The sequence below is a fragment of the Mesoplodon bidens genome (assembly GCF_964165515.1).
Source record: "Mesoplodon bidens genome assembly, chromosome: 6".
Lineage (NCBI taxonomy): Eukaryota > Metazoa > Chordata > Mammalia > Artiodactyla > Ziphiidae > Mesoplodon > Mesoplodon bidens.
In genome coordinates, this window is record NC_138162.1 from 99,550,996 (window position 1) to 99,565,425 (window position 14,430).

The 14,430-nt window shown below is 49.9% G+C and overlaps 1 protein-coding gene across 4 annotated transcripts in view; it reads left to right on the forward strand.

Annotated features, from left to right (window-relative positions):
• SEMA4D (semaphorin 4D) overlaps window positions 1–14,430 on the forward strand; it is a 121,825-nt gene that overhangs the window by 69,023 nt on the left and 38,372 nt on the right. For 3 of the 4 annotated variants that reach the window (XM_081237866.1, XM_081237863.1, XM_081237864.1), the window contains exon 2: window positions 4,136–4,200. The exons of the other annotated variant lie outside the window; for it this stretch is intronic. The gene's annotated coding sequence lies outside the window, so the exon portion shown is untranslated. The remainder of the gene's footprint in view (window positions 1–4,135; window positions 4,201–14,430) is intronic. 4 annotated transcript variants of the gene reach the window in all.

Genomic DNA, 14,430 nt, shown 5'->3' on the forward strand with positions numbered 1-14,430 from the left:
TGCGGCACTCACCTGCACCAAAATGCTTTCCTCTGTGTCTGAGTTTTCTTAGGATAAATAGGTCCAACAAAACGTCGGAACTGCTGGAAATGATGTAAAGTCTGTTTGCTGTTCTTGAAAACTTCCATTTTGATGAAATGCATTTAGTACATTTCAAAAAGGGAATCATGTTTTAATAGTTATAATAGTTTTTTGAAATTGCCAGAAATGTTTTCTTCTCTGACCTTTTATTTCCTAAGTTTTTTACATTTAATATATTTTACTTTAAATATCAGATTTAAAGTATTTTAATTAGGAAACCACATGCTTAAGATAAGAATTCAAATAGTACTAAAGAATACACATAGTAACAAATGAAATACACCCCTACTGCAGACCAAAGCCACCCTCTAGTCGCTCACTGCCAGCAGATTCTTGATTAAGTGCTGATCTAATCAAATAGTTTTGAGTAAATTATGTGCACGTACAAATGGTTACATACCCTGTGTCTACACAAATGAGACCATATTATAACACTGTGGGGAACCTTAATTTTTACTGAACTAAGTATCTTGGACATCCTTTCATCTCAGTGACCACTTTATTTTTTAACAGCTGTGTAGTATTCCATCCTATAGATATGCCACAGCTCATACACAAATCAGCTTACACATATGCAGTATATATACATGTATGTATACACACAAACACACACAGACACATATGTGCCCACATGCACATGAACTGATGGACTTATAGGTGTTTCCAGAGTTTTCCTGTCAGCAGCCTCATACTGTGCTTGGGCATCTTGTACACGTGGGGGTGTGTCCAGCTGAATTCCTGGTGGAGAACTGCTGGGTCAGAGGGTCTGGACATGGCATCTTGGCAGGAGTCCCCCAGTAGCCCCCAGAGAAGTTGCCCCAGTGCATGTGACTGCTGCCCCCGGCCCCTCATCACCGTACATTTTAGCCAGCCTGTCTCGTTGCTGCGCTTCTCAGGGGTGGGAGATGGTGTCTTGCACTAATGTGCAAACCCCACCCCAGACAGGGCATGTGGGTGGAGTGCTGATTGAATCTCCCCATTTCACACTGCCCAGACACCTCCAGCGTAGGCTTCTGGGCTGAAGTAAGGCAGTTCAGCAGTTGAGGCTCGAGGCCCCTTCCCCATCCACGGCCGCAGAAGCAGGGGCCCTGCTCCCAGGAGATTGTGGATGTGACCCCAGGCAGAGCCAGGCTCTGAGCTCGGAATTCCCTGTGAGAGGAGGAGGCTGGTAGAGCCTTGGTCATGGGGAATGGGGAATGTGCTTACGCATGCCCAACGCTGATATGTCTGTCTCTCAAGGTAGGTAAGTAACAAGTGAGGTATAACTGGCTCCGCTTCACAGGTAGAAGAGTCATAGTTGATAGTTATGCAGTGCTGGGAAGCTGCCAGACACTGTTTGAAGCTCTTCACATACGTTACTCATGGCTCTTTACAGCAACCAAATGAGGTAGGTACTATTATTATGCCCACTTTCTGGATGAGGAGGCAGAGGCCCAGAAAAGCCCAGTAACTTCCCCAAGGACACACAGCTGGAAAATGGAGACGCCAAGCCTGGAACCCAGGTCGTTCTGACCCAACAGAGTCCCATGCCTGGCCCCATCCCACGTGTGTCTTCTCCACGTACTAAAGAGAACACCGGCTTACTGCTGAGGCAGGGGGCCTTCGGAAGGTGAGGTCACGTTGGCAGAATGCAGGCAAGGTGCATGCAAGATGAAGACCCCCCCTTTACCTGGGCTCTGCGCTTTTGTCATAAATGGTCATGAGACAGCTGCCATCGGGGCACGGGCCTTGGGGCTCCCATGCTCTCCTGCAGGATTGGGGGTGTGGTGGGAGGTAAAGGCCAAGTTCCTCCGTGTACCAGAGGAAAACACTTATCTCTCTTCTGACTGATGCCATTCCTTTCTTTTGCAAATGGATTGTACGTTATGTGCATTCTAAGCAGGTTTGCATAGTCAGAGGAGATGCGTAGTCAGAATGATATGGTTAGTAGTTGCATACAGAGCATGTCTTTTGCATTCTTCAGTATGGTGATAACTAATTATAGCCTGTGGGTTTTTATGTTGGGAAAGGAGAGAAATTGCTGTGGTAAAGGGTGCAGACAACTGGGGGCCCTCAGGGCCTCACGGTTGACTGAGCCAGAAGCCAGCATTTTCGCTCAGGAGCCTGGGGGCTAGAAGCTCTTTGATGGAGGGTAGATATGGAGACTTGGCTGGAAGGCAGAAAATGAGGACCCCAGTGTCCAAGTGCATTGTGTGAGGTGATTAGGACACACACACAGGTACCCTAGCTTGCTGCCACTTGTTGCTCAAAACCATGAAATCAGGGTGAATATGATAACGCACCTTGTCCAACCACAGAACAAGCAGCTCTGGGCTTTTATTTAGTAAAGTGACAAAGACTTATTGAGTCTCTAGAAGAGAGAAGTGTTTTGGTTTTAAAATTCTTAGTATTCACATTATTTATCTAAACCTCTTACTTATGGGTGACTCACTTTCTTTTTTCCTTAAGAGTTCTCAGCAGTCCCCAGTGGCTGCTGGGCCCCGCCTGCCCATGTGCTAGGAAAGCCCCGTGTGAACGGGTAAATGCCATAGTTCATTGGGTTTTCCCACTGCCTGTCCATCGGTTGTGTCAGCTGCTCGCCCAGAAGAGCATTTAAACAGAAGACATAGGTTCTGTGTCTTGCGTGGACATAACTTTTTCTAGGACACTTACCTGCTTGCTCATCTGAAGATAGTTTTGCTTATAAATTGGCCATCAGAAGCAGTCGCTTCTGTGGGAAAGACCCAGACCCAGTCTTAGGCAGTACATCACAGTGAGGCGGGTGAATCCTAACCATTTCTGCCGGTCACTTTGAGGTCTCATCTGCTGACTTGAGTTGTTGGGCACTGAGGGACCCTGGGTGGCCCTGGAAACTGTGTGCTTGGGTGGACATGTAAGAATGGGGTACAAACTGGTGTCTGGGCTGCAGGCATGATGGTCCCACTCCCCGGGGTGTGGGGGCACTGTGTGGGAGAGATGGGGCATCAGTGGTGTTTCCAAGGAGCATCTCCTACTTCTCAGCTGTCTTCAGAAAAATGGCAATAATTGTATAAACCCTTGAAGCAAAAGAAAAAAATAATTCCCACCACAAAAAAATGCTAGAGCTTGATTCTGAGGTTTAAAAAATATGTTGGATCATTTGCAGTCGTAGAGGCGTCAGCATCCATTTAACCAGCCTCTAAACCTTCGTTAATCCTACACTGTGACCTCTGGTTTTGCAGTTTTGATTCTCTGTGTCTGATAGTTTGTGATCTTCCTGGACTTGGGGATTCCTATTTTGAGGGCTCTATCCTGCACTGGGAAGGGGTAACAAATACAATATAGAAACTTGCTATACCACTGTGGACATTCTTCTGTTTGGCTTAAAAATAATAATCAAAGAAAAAGGGAATTAAATGGGTTTTTTAGGAAATCATTTTCTCGTGAATATGTTATCTGTATCTCTTTTTCCTTCATCGCCTGGTGCCTTTGGATTTCAATGAAGATGAATTCTAAAGGATACATATCTGAAGTCAGTAGCCAGTAGATGATACTTTTTTTTTTTTTTTTTTTTGCGGTATGCGGGCCTCTCCCGTTGCGGAGCACAGGCTCCGGACGCGCAGTCTCAGTGGCCATGGCTCACGAGCCCAGCCGCTCCGCGGCATGTGGGATCTTCCTGGACCGGGGCACGAACCCATGTCCCCTGCATCGGCAGGCGGACTCTCAACCACTGTGCCACCAAGGAAGCCCAGATGATACTTTTTTGATTGATGGACTTGCAGCTGACAGTGACTCTGGCTTGTATTTGAACAGCTTATTCTGCAGGGAAGTGGTGGTGGTCAGTGGTTGGGGACCAGCTCTGGCACCTGGGTGACCAACAGGTTTCACTTCCTTTGTTCCTGGGTGAGCAGTTGCACAGTCCCTGCCTCCTCCTGTTTGCACAAGTGAACAAGTGCCAAGCCATCTTGGGTCAGAGCGTCAGCTTCGGGGCTCCAGAATTGAAGGCAGGAGTTTGTTCTCTGCCTTTCCAGAAGTGATGCTGAGTTTATGTGGACAGTTTAACTGTTTAAATATTCCCATTTCCCATTATTTTCAGAGTCAAGATTTCTGAAGACTCCTTCCTAGAAACAATTGGGAAGTTTCAAGAGGCACGAGATACAGGTAAAATCCCTTTGTTTCTCAGTCTGTCTCGCAGATTAGCAAAGCTGACCCCTTGTAGAAGCCTCAGTGGGATCCAGCCGAAGATTGGTCCTTGGTCCCTGTGCTATCTTAGGGGCAAAGATCTGGACTTGGCCGCTGCCCCTTGGGGCTGGCTTGAGGGAAGCCTACAGGGCAGTAGGGGCACTGCCTGTTTGTTTTTCTTCCCCCACTGCCTTTCTGCCCCGTGCTCCTTCCCCTGCCCCCTTTCTGGGTTGCAGGCCCCTGCTCTAGGCACTGAAATGCTCCATCTTCTGTTTTGGGGATGGGGGCGGTCATCAGTGATGTCTGGTGTAAAAAGATGGCTGTCCGTGTCATCTGCCCTGAAGCTGAGTCATTTTATGATTAATCTTAATTTTGGTCAATTAATACGTGGTCAACCGTGTATTTCCAGTTTTAGAGGAAAGAGAAATGCCAGTTTAATTTGTAAAAACAAAAAGTAAGCCCCTACCTTCCCTTCATCTTTTTATGCTACTCATGTATTGTGGATTAGCTGGCGGGGTCGTCATTTCTGCTCTAGCTTCTCCACACACCTGCTGCCAGCGTAGTCTTTGGTGTCTGCCATGCGTGGCAGTCACGAGGACTTGTGATGCCAGTTTTGGGGGGGGACGTTTAATGAACACAGCTTCGCTTCTAGGGGTACTTAACACTTTCTGTGTTTATTGGCTGGTTATATACATATACATTTTTAATTACCTGCTCTGTTTGGCCAGGGCTCTGTAGTTTATTAGGTCTTTTCTTTCTGTAGTTTATTAGATCACTGCACTTATTAGGAATTCCAGTCCCTGGCATTTATGTTACAAGTGTTTTTTCCTAGTTTTTTTCCTCTAGATCATTTGTCTTTGGATTTTGTTTGCTGAACACTTTATTTTAAAGAAATATTTTGGAATCTTTGGACCTAAGGTAATTGAAAACAAGGGTGGTTTCTTCTGTTCAGCACTGTATTGAGTTGCTAGAGAATTCCAATGTGAAAGTCTTAGAGGGTAGACTCTCACTTTTACCTTGTGGTCACAAAAAGCATGAAGTATATGCAGGAAAAGAAGCCACTTCTCATTGTTATGTAAATGCAAAAAGGGCAAAGAAATGGCAAGGATAGACTTCTGTTACTTTTACCCTGTGGTCATAAAAAGCATGAAGTATGTGCAGGAAAAGAAGCCCCTTCTCATTTCTATGTAAGTGCAAAAGGGCAAAAAAATAAAATGGTAAGAATAGACACCAAGAAATGGGCTGGGTTGTGGAACATTACATACCACTGCACAGGTTGATGTGCTGGATGTAATATTTGTTCACTGACTTGAGTCTAGTGTAGAGGAGACATACATTTTTAACGTATTAATTTTTTACAAAATATTATAAACATGATTCACTGTTTTAAAAACAAACATTAAAAAAGTGAGTTCCCTGGCCGTTCTCCCTCCCCAGAGATAATCACTGTTAACAGTTGGATGTATGTCTGTGTCCGTGTGTGTCTATATGTGCGCCTGTGTATCTCTGTGTGTTATGTCCATGTGTGTCTGTATCCATGTGTGTCTGTGTCCGTGTGTGCATCCGTGTGTGTGTGTGTGTGCGTACGTGTATGTGGACTGGCACCTCCTCCCTGGACACACACGGGTCATCTTGGCCAGCTGTTTTGCCCTTGCCTTTCCATGTGGTCAGGGTGCAGTGTGCTTCCTGGTGGTTCCTGCCTAGCTTCTTCAGTGTCCTACACGTGTCTGTTAACTAGCACCCCCCCCCCCCCCGCTGGAGGCACATCCTTCCAGGTGCCCTTTTGGGCTGTCCTCGTCCACATGGCTCTGCACACTGGGCTGGTCCATAGGATAGCTGCCCAAGACTAGCTAGGAAGCAGGAGCCATTTGGAAATTCAGAATCGCCCTCAGAAATCCTCCAACCCTTCACCAGCACCCCTAGCAGCAATCTTAAATTTCTCTGTCTCGTGGGGGATAAATAGGTATTTCATTTTAATTTACACTTCTTTATGGCTGGAATTAAGCACCCTTGGCGTTGCTTTGGAAGGTAGGAGAGTTTTATAAGGTAAGGAGAAAATTAAGAAGGCAAATAAATTCCAGTTAAGGCAGAGCTTTTCAACAGTATCATTTATCTAAGTTTGCTCTCTGTACAGGTCAAACTGGGGACTGAAGCACCAGTTTTGCTGGCATTTAAAATATCTCCTGGTGCACACGGTGTCCTCCAGCCCTGGGGAAACAAGCCTGGGGGCACATCTGGAGCTGAGCTCCCTATGACGCCAGCAGCCCCTGGACAACAGACATTCCTCCCTGGGGGTGGGCCGACGGGAAGAATCAGGCCAGGGGAGGAAGGTTCTTTTATATTCCCTGGTGCCAAGCAGTCCGGGCTCAGAGACCCATGCACACGCTCTGCGAGGGTGCCGCACGCCCTCTGAAGAGACAGTGCGACTGTGAAGGGTAGAATGATGTCGCACAAGGTGGTGTGGTCCCTCCCTCCTCTGGCCTTTGTGCTTCAGGATCCCCGCTGCCCTGCGAGTGCCCTTCTCAGCATCATCACTGCTGATTGATGGCTGAGTAACTGGTTGGTTTGTACATCTGTCACCCTGCCGCCCTTTTGCTCCTTCCTGGCTTCCATCGGCACATTTGTGACACACGCGTGCCTGGGTTTAGGTGAGAGAACGAGGGTTAAGGTGTGTCGGGACATCCTGACCAGCTTGTTTGCCCCTGCGGGGCGGCTGGAGGAGAAAGCCGGTGTCCTGGACGCTTTTCCATTGGGGAAGCGGGGAGCGTCCAGCTGGCCTCAGCTCTAAGGCTGAACCTGGCTCCTGGGATCCATTCTAAGTCCTGGGGAAACTGAAGTTGAAACAAAAAACTGTTTGCTGTGTGTGTGACACAGAGAGCTTCTGAAACCTGATTCCTGATTCCTGAGGGGGCAAGGCCATTTGGCAAGGTGGTGACATCAGCACCACAGCCAGGGGTGGGGGAGGACAGCACTGAGGGTGGGGAGGGGAGTGGGGGGGAGCACAGCCTGGGGCTGGGGCTGGGGGATTGGGTAGGGAGAGGAGCTGAGGGTGGGGTGCAGCCTGGGGGCGGGGCTGGGGACTGGGGTAGGGGAGGGGAGCCTAGGGTGGGGGCCAGCCTGGCGATGGGGACACTGGGCCCGGCACCAGCACTGGCAGGGCATAGTCTTAGGGTGGCTCTTGTGTTGTCTGCTCCTGGCTGGGAGGGGAAGGTATATTTAGCTGTGTGTCTTCCGCTGTCCTGGCCACAGGGCCTAGAGGGTAAGTGGGGCTTCACCTGCCCTGTCTGGGCAAACCCCATAGACAAGAAGCGTCAACAGGCTCCCCCAGTAGTTGTCCACAGCTGTCACCTGAGCTCCCCTTTCATGGGTTTCCAGGGGATGCCAGTGGGGACGCTTTGAACATTGGTTTAGCATCCTGTTGTTGATGCCAGTATTGACGCCTTCCATGGGGTAGTGAGTGGTGTCCCCTCTGTGACCCTACAGACGGCTGGTCCCAGAAAGGGAAGCCAAGGTGTGGGTAGGCGTGACAGACCCCAGACAGTACCCTCGGCCCATGGTTCCTGCCTTAATGGACCCTAGCCTTTCGTCACTGGTCACATCTAGGAATGCAGTGCTAGGTCGGGATTTCTGTGCTGCCACAGAGAGCACACACACTGTATGGGCATGCACATACACACGTACACACACACACAGGCACACATGAACAGACACAGTTGCATATGCACACACCTACAGGTGTGTGCATGCATGAATGAACACATAGATACATGTATACAAACGACACGTGTACACATACATGAATGCACACATATACAGGTCACGCAGAGATGCATACGTGCACACATATACTCCGATACACACTTAAAGGTGCACACATATATGTGTATATGTGCACAGGTACACAATACACGTATGCACACACACAAGCGTACGTACACAGATGTCTGTACGGTTTCATGAAATAGCCCTTACCCTATTTTCTCTGCCCCAACCCCCTGACTTGATTCAGGGTCGCTCAGGTGGAAAGCTGCTGCGTGACAGGCACCGACAGGCCCCTGAGTGCCGGGTTCAGAGACCCCTCTGGGTTCCATTCTCCTGACATTTAAAGTGGGGTCATGCACTCCTCCTGAACCAGCACAATTACGTGTAGGTAACGGGTGTGACATCGTATGACCCTGTCTTTCTAATGGGCCCCTGTCTCACTGTGACACTTTCACATGGGGGAGGCCAAATGCACACTCCTGACACTTGGCTCCCAGCAGAAGTGCCCACGAAAGCCAGAGGGTGGGCACTTTGTCCAGTTGTTTCCATTTGAACATTTAAGGCTTCGATTCTTAACGCGACAGCGATCGCCGAGCCAGCGTTCCCGGTTGAGTGCACCGTGGCTGTGTGTCTGTGTGAGTGTGCTGTGTGCTTTGCTTAGCACTTTTAAATCATACGGAACAATGCATGCTATTGAAAAAGGACAAACATCAAACCCTTCCAATATCATAAAGCAAAACATGCATCCCCCACACCCCTTCCCCAGAGAGGAGTCGACTGTGTGTGGCATGGACCCTCCTGACCTTTGGCTATTCGTGTGGATTTTTTTTAAAGACAATTTGGGGACGAGACGCAGGGTCTGATTCAGGCCATCGGGAATCTGGCGCCTGCTGATGAGGTTAAGACAGTTGCAGGCTGGATGAAGCCCATGCCGGGTAGCTTCTGCAGAAAGAACTCGTGCCCGTCCTCAGGCTGCCGTGGGCAGGGCGGGCCTGGGAATGGCTGGGAGCGAGTGGCCACCTGGCTAGTTCAACACCCGCCCTGTTCCTTAACCACAGTGCCTGGGTTGGTACAGGCTCAAGGCGATTAAGAAGCATGTTTTCCCTTCTCACCTAAACCAGCGTGAGCAGCCCGTGTGCACAGCGGCCATTCCTGCACCTGCTCTCCCGGTAGGAGAGAGACTGGCCCTTCCACCCGCCTCCGCTGAAACTCACTGGGCCCATTTGTTAGGGCAGCTCAGCCTGTCCTGGAGTTGTGAATCCATTCTCAATTTCTGTTCCTTCTGGCTATGATGTGTGCGAAACTTTCCGCCACGGGGGCCTCACCTTGGTTCTCTCCAGCTCTGGCCTTAGTCTTCTAACTGGGATGTTTGTATTTCCTCTGGTTCTGCCGGCCCTAGAAGGGAACACATCACTGAGCATTTTCAAGCCCCCCTACTCATGCTATGAAGAAAATAAAGCAGGAGGAGGATGGAGGTGGCCTTGGGGCCAGAGTGCATGTGGGAAGGAGCCAGCTACCAGGAGCTCCTGGGTGGGGAAGCGGGGTGGGGGGGTCGCAGACTGTTCTGGAGGAGGGAGCGGCAAATGCAGAGACTGGGGTTGGGGGGTGATCCGGGGCGAGTGAAGGGATGGGAGGCCAGGTCCCCTTGCTGGGCACTGTCGAAGCTTCATTTTACACTAACTGCTGTTCTGCTGCTCAGGGCACTTCTGCCGCTTGGTGAATAATCCTATTTCTGCAAAAATGTATGAACCCCAGTGTGGCTGCATAAGCACATCTTGCTCTGCCTGGTCCTTGGGATGGCTGCCTGTAGGGGGCCATGTCCCCTGCTTCTCCACCCACTGAACTGCTGTCTTCCAGGCTACAAAGAATCAAAGCATTGATTTCTTTAAAAAATTTAATTAGCTTTTATCAGAGCAATTAATGCGCATGATTTTAACTTGAAATAATTACAGCTTATGAGAGAAGACAGGAGCTCCGGTCTTGTCGCTTTGTCCCTGAGACAGTGAGCTGCGACTGTTTTAGCCATTTTGGGTAATATTCCTTCAAAGTGCTTGTACAGATATTTCCTGCATTGGCTATTTTAGATCCTGTGTTACCGTGGAAGGTGAGGATTGGGGTTCTCTGACGTCCTCCTTCACTCACCCCTCCCCCACCCTCCCAGTGACGTTGCTCCACTTTTTTTCTTTTTTTCTTTTTTTTTTTGCGGTATGCGGGCCTCTCACTGTTGTGGCCTCTCCCGTTGCGGAGCACAGGCTCCGGACTCTCAGGCTCAGCGGCCATGGCCCCGCGGCATGTGGGATCCTCCCGGACCGGGGCACGAACCCACATCCCCTGCATCGGCAGGCGGACTCTCAACCACTGCGCCACCTGGGAAGCCCGCTCCACGGTTTTTGTTATTGGTGCCATGTCAGTATTGCTCAAAGCTGGGCCATAATAAGTATGCTTTGATCACATTTCCTTTCAAGTTTCACTTTTGCTTTCTCTGGGGTTAGTAACTGCTTCATTTTGAGTGTGTGTGCTTCATTTTTCATCGATGAATGTGTCGCTCACTCATCCTCAGGCTCCCCTCATATTTCAGCACACAAACCCACGGTAACTCTGCACGAGCTCTCCTGCACCCGCTCGGCCTCTGTCTCCTGCCCCCTGCACCCCTTCTCCACGGAGCACACCCTGTCTCTTGTCCCCCAGCTCTTCTTCCTTCTCGGGAAGACCAGGGAAACAGCTCCCTTGTTTTGGTGGCGTGAGTCCTTCAGTAGCTTTCTGAGAAAGGATGTAAGGGAGGTAGAAGTTCTAAGAACTTTCATGCTTGGGACATGTTTCTGTGCTACACTCCAGTGACTGATAACTGGGTTTGATTTGGGTCTGCATGAGCAATCCTCCTCCTTTGAGACTTTAAAGGCATTGTGCTGCCTCCTAGCTGTTGGCGTGGCTCTTGAGAGGTCATTGTCTGGAGCCCGTTTTCTCTCTGGAAGCTTTCAGAATCTCCCCCTTTGTCTCCCAGGGCTCTACTGCAGTCTTTCTTCATTCACTGCACTGCTGGGCCCTTCCATTCTATAAACCTGTGGGTTTTTTATTCTGGACATTTTCTTGTTATTATTTCTCTGGTAACTTCTTGTATTCTCACTCTCTTCTGGAACTCCTGTCAGTTAGACATGGGTCTCCTGAATCCATCTTCTAGCTTTCTTCTCTTTTCTCTCCCTGTGTTTCTCTCTGCCACATTGTTCAACTATTAGGAAACCTCCTCAATTTTATCTTCCAATCCTTCAGCTGAACGTTTTGTTGCCTTAATCAAGATTTTAATTTCTAAGGTCGCTTTCATGTTCTCAGGTTTCTTTGTGACTTCTCCTCTCACAGGCTCCGGGTTCAGCTCTGTTTGTCCACAACGGCAGTTAATTACTAGCAGTGGTGTGCTAGTGAACACAGCCATTATCAAACACTAAATTAGGTGGACTTAAATAAATTGTATTAAAAATACAAGTGAAGGGAGGCTTCCCTGGTGGCGTAGTGGTTGACAGTCTGCCCGCCGGTGCAGGGGACGTGGGTTCGTGCCCCAGTCCGGAAAGATCCCACATGCCGCAGAGCGGCTGGGCCTGTGAGCCATGGCCACTGAGCCTGCGCGTCCGGAGCTTGTGCTCCGCAGCGGGAGAGGCCACAACAGTGAGAGGCCTGCGTACAGCAAAAAAAAAAAAAAAAATACAAGTGAAGGTAAACATACTCAAAACCCACTGCTTCCTGTGCCTTTTACTATTTCCTGTACTATTACCTGCTCTTGAGGCCACATGCCTGTTGTATCTGTGTGGTGAAATTACCGTGCACTGGTGTGCTACCGTGCATCTCGTCCTATCCCTGTGTTCAGTGACATCATGTTGGAAGCTCGAAAGCGGCATTTACACCCCAGGGATCGGCATACACTACAAAGCAGGGCACCCTGCCCCCTTGGAGAGCCAGTTGTTAAGGTTTGCCGGTACACCACTGCTTACGCTCATCTGTTTTCTTTCTAGTTTCCCAGGTTTGTTAACGTCCGCATGGGCTATCACCCTCTCCCCATTTTTATCCGTATGGGTTTATGTCCTTTGAGGGTGTCAGAATTTTACTGGGTGTGAGGAGGGAGTTGAGATCAATCTCTGTGTTCTGGGCACCGGTTTCCAAAGAGGGGTTCTCGCATCTCCCACATCTGGGTTCTAAGCTGGTTGCAGTGCGTGTCATGGGATGTCCCGGAGGAGAGTGACTCCTGTCAGCTACCGAAGTAGGAATTTGTTCTTGCTGTTGGATCCTTGCAAACCATTTCCCTCCAACAGAGACTGGGCTCCATGCTGATGTTTGAGGGGAAATGAAACATCCCAGTGGGCCTCACATCTGTGCCCCGCAGCCAAAAGGGCACTGCAGGCTGTGGGCACACATGCTCCTTTTGTGCTCAGGAAAGACCTCTCTGAGCTGGTGTGTTGTGGGTTTTTTTAACTAAACTTTCTATTTGAGAGCAGTTTTAGAGTCATAGTGACGTTGAGCAGAAAGTACATAGAGTTTCCATATATCTTGTCCCCTCCTCCACATCGGCGTCTCACTCCAGAGTGGTAGAAATCCTCTGAGCTCTGCCTGTTCACCCCTCACTCCGCTCGGACCCCGACAGCCACTGAGCTTCTCCTTGCCCTGATTTGGAGCATTCCTAGAAACCTTACCTGTTTGGGAGCTCGGAGCAGAGAACCTTTGGGGAGGCACTGCCAGTCACTGATCAATCATACAGAGAGAAAGTCTTCTCTGGTAAATGAATGAGACTGTGCCGTGGGATTTACACACGTGATCTCTGGTACAGACACATTTGGAAATGTTCTGAAGTGCTTTGCCAAGCAGTGGGAAGACAGCCTTGCAGATGGGCCAGGCTCCGCATGTCCAGAAATGGCTGGGACAGAAAGGTGGAGGGAACATGAAACAAGAGAGGCTGGATAGAAGGTCAGCCAAGGTTGTGCGCTTGGGTTTAATCTGAGTGAGAAGTGTTTCACGTAGGGAAAGGATATGCTCTGCTTTACATTAAAAACTTTATTCTGTCTGCTGCTGCTGTTTGGTAATAAATGTGTGACAGGGAGGTTGTATCTGTTTGGAATTGTATCTGACTGCTGGTAACAAAGATCTGAAAAAACAGTCATTTAAAAAGATTAGTAGTTTAGTATCCAGTCTAGAGGTAGGCAGAAGAAAGCAGGTGTAAAGTCTCCAGTATGTTGTGAGGGTCCCCAGTTCTTCTGGGTTTCCACTTGGCTGTTCTCAGAATGAGACTCTTATCTTCATGTTCACAAGGTGGCTGGCAGAGGTCCAGCCATCAAATTTGAGTTCCAGCAGCAAAAGGAGGAAAGGCTGAAGACCAAAAAAAAAAAGCCAACACTAGCTGAGTCAGCCTCCTTTAGAGAGCTTTCCTGGAATTCCTACCTAATAACTTCTGTCCTACAGTTCTTTGGCCAGGACTGCTGCCAGGGGAGCTGGGAGACATGGTTAGCTGGCCACACTGCCCTCCTAGGTAAAATCAAGATTCTGTTAGTGAGAATGAAGGGATGTGGATGCTGGGACAGGAAGCTAGCAATCTCTACCCCAGGCAGCAAGAACGGAAGCAGGGTTAAAGGGGTGGGAGGCTGTGGAGAGGTCAGGATGGGAGGTGGGGTGGGGTGGGCACGGCTTCGAGTAGACTGGTAGTGGCGGAAATGGACCCGGGAACGAGCTAGGCGGGTGGCTGGTGCACCCCAAGCCAGTAGCATCATCCACGCAAAGAGCCCTCGCCAGGGCCTGGGCGTCCTGCGGGCTGTGTAGGATTGCTGCGGTGTATTTAGTGTTCACTGGACACTCGGGGGTTGCTTGCTGAGTGGGTCACATCGGGAACCCCTCACCTGGCCTGGGCTTCTGGAGCCACCTTGTACCTCACTCCCCTGCTAAGGGCAGGAGAGCAGAGTCCCCACCAGGGCCCCGGCCGAGGGTGACTGTGACCCACACGGTGGGTGCCTCTACGAGCTGGCTCTGCGGAGCGTGAGCGCTCACGGCTACCCCATGAGGCAGCTCTCTCTCTCCTTCCCCTCCTGGCCTCCTTGGCCTCCTGGTGCATCCGGTGTTGTGTTTAGCCTGGATCGTGCCTTTGCCACTGGGTGTCTGGGCTGGCCGTCCCCCTGGGCCCCCAGCGCAGGGCTTGGCCTGCAGCCCAGTGCCCATCCTGTAAATAGTTACGTTGGCAAACGGCCATGCTCATCCATTCACACGTCATCTGTGGTTGCTTTTGAGCTACCACGCTGGGCTCGAGTAGCTGGGACGGAGGCTCTAGGAATCAAAAAGCTGAAAATAATGCCCATCCGGCCCTTTGTCAAAAAGAGGTGCCCGTCTCCACCCAGGATGGGCCAGTCCCTGGAGGAAAAGATGGACTTAGTGTGCTCCCTGACTTCACGAGCCAATAGGCGTGTTGGGGTGGAGAACAGA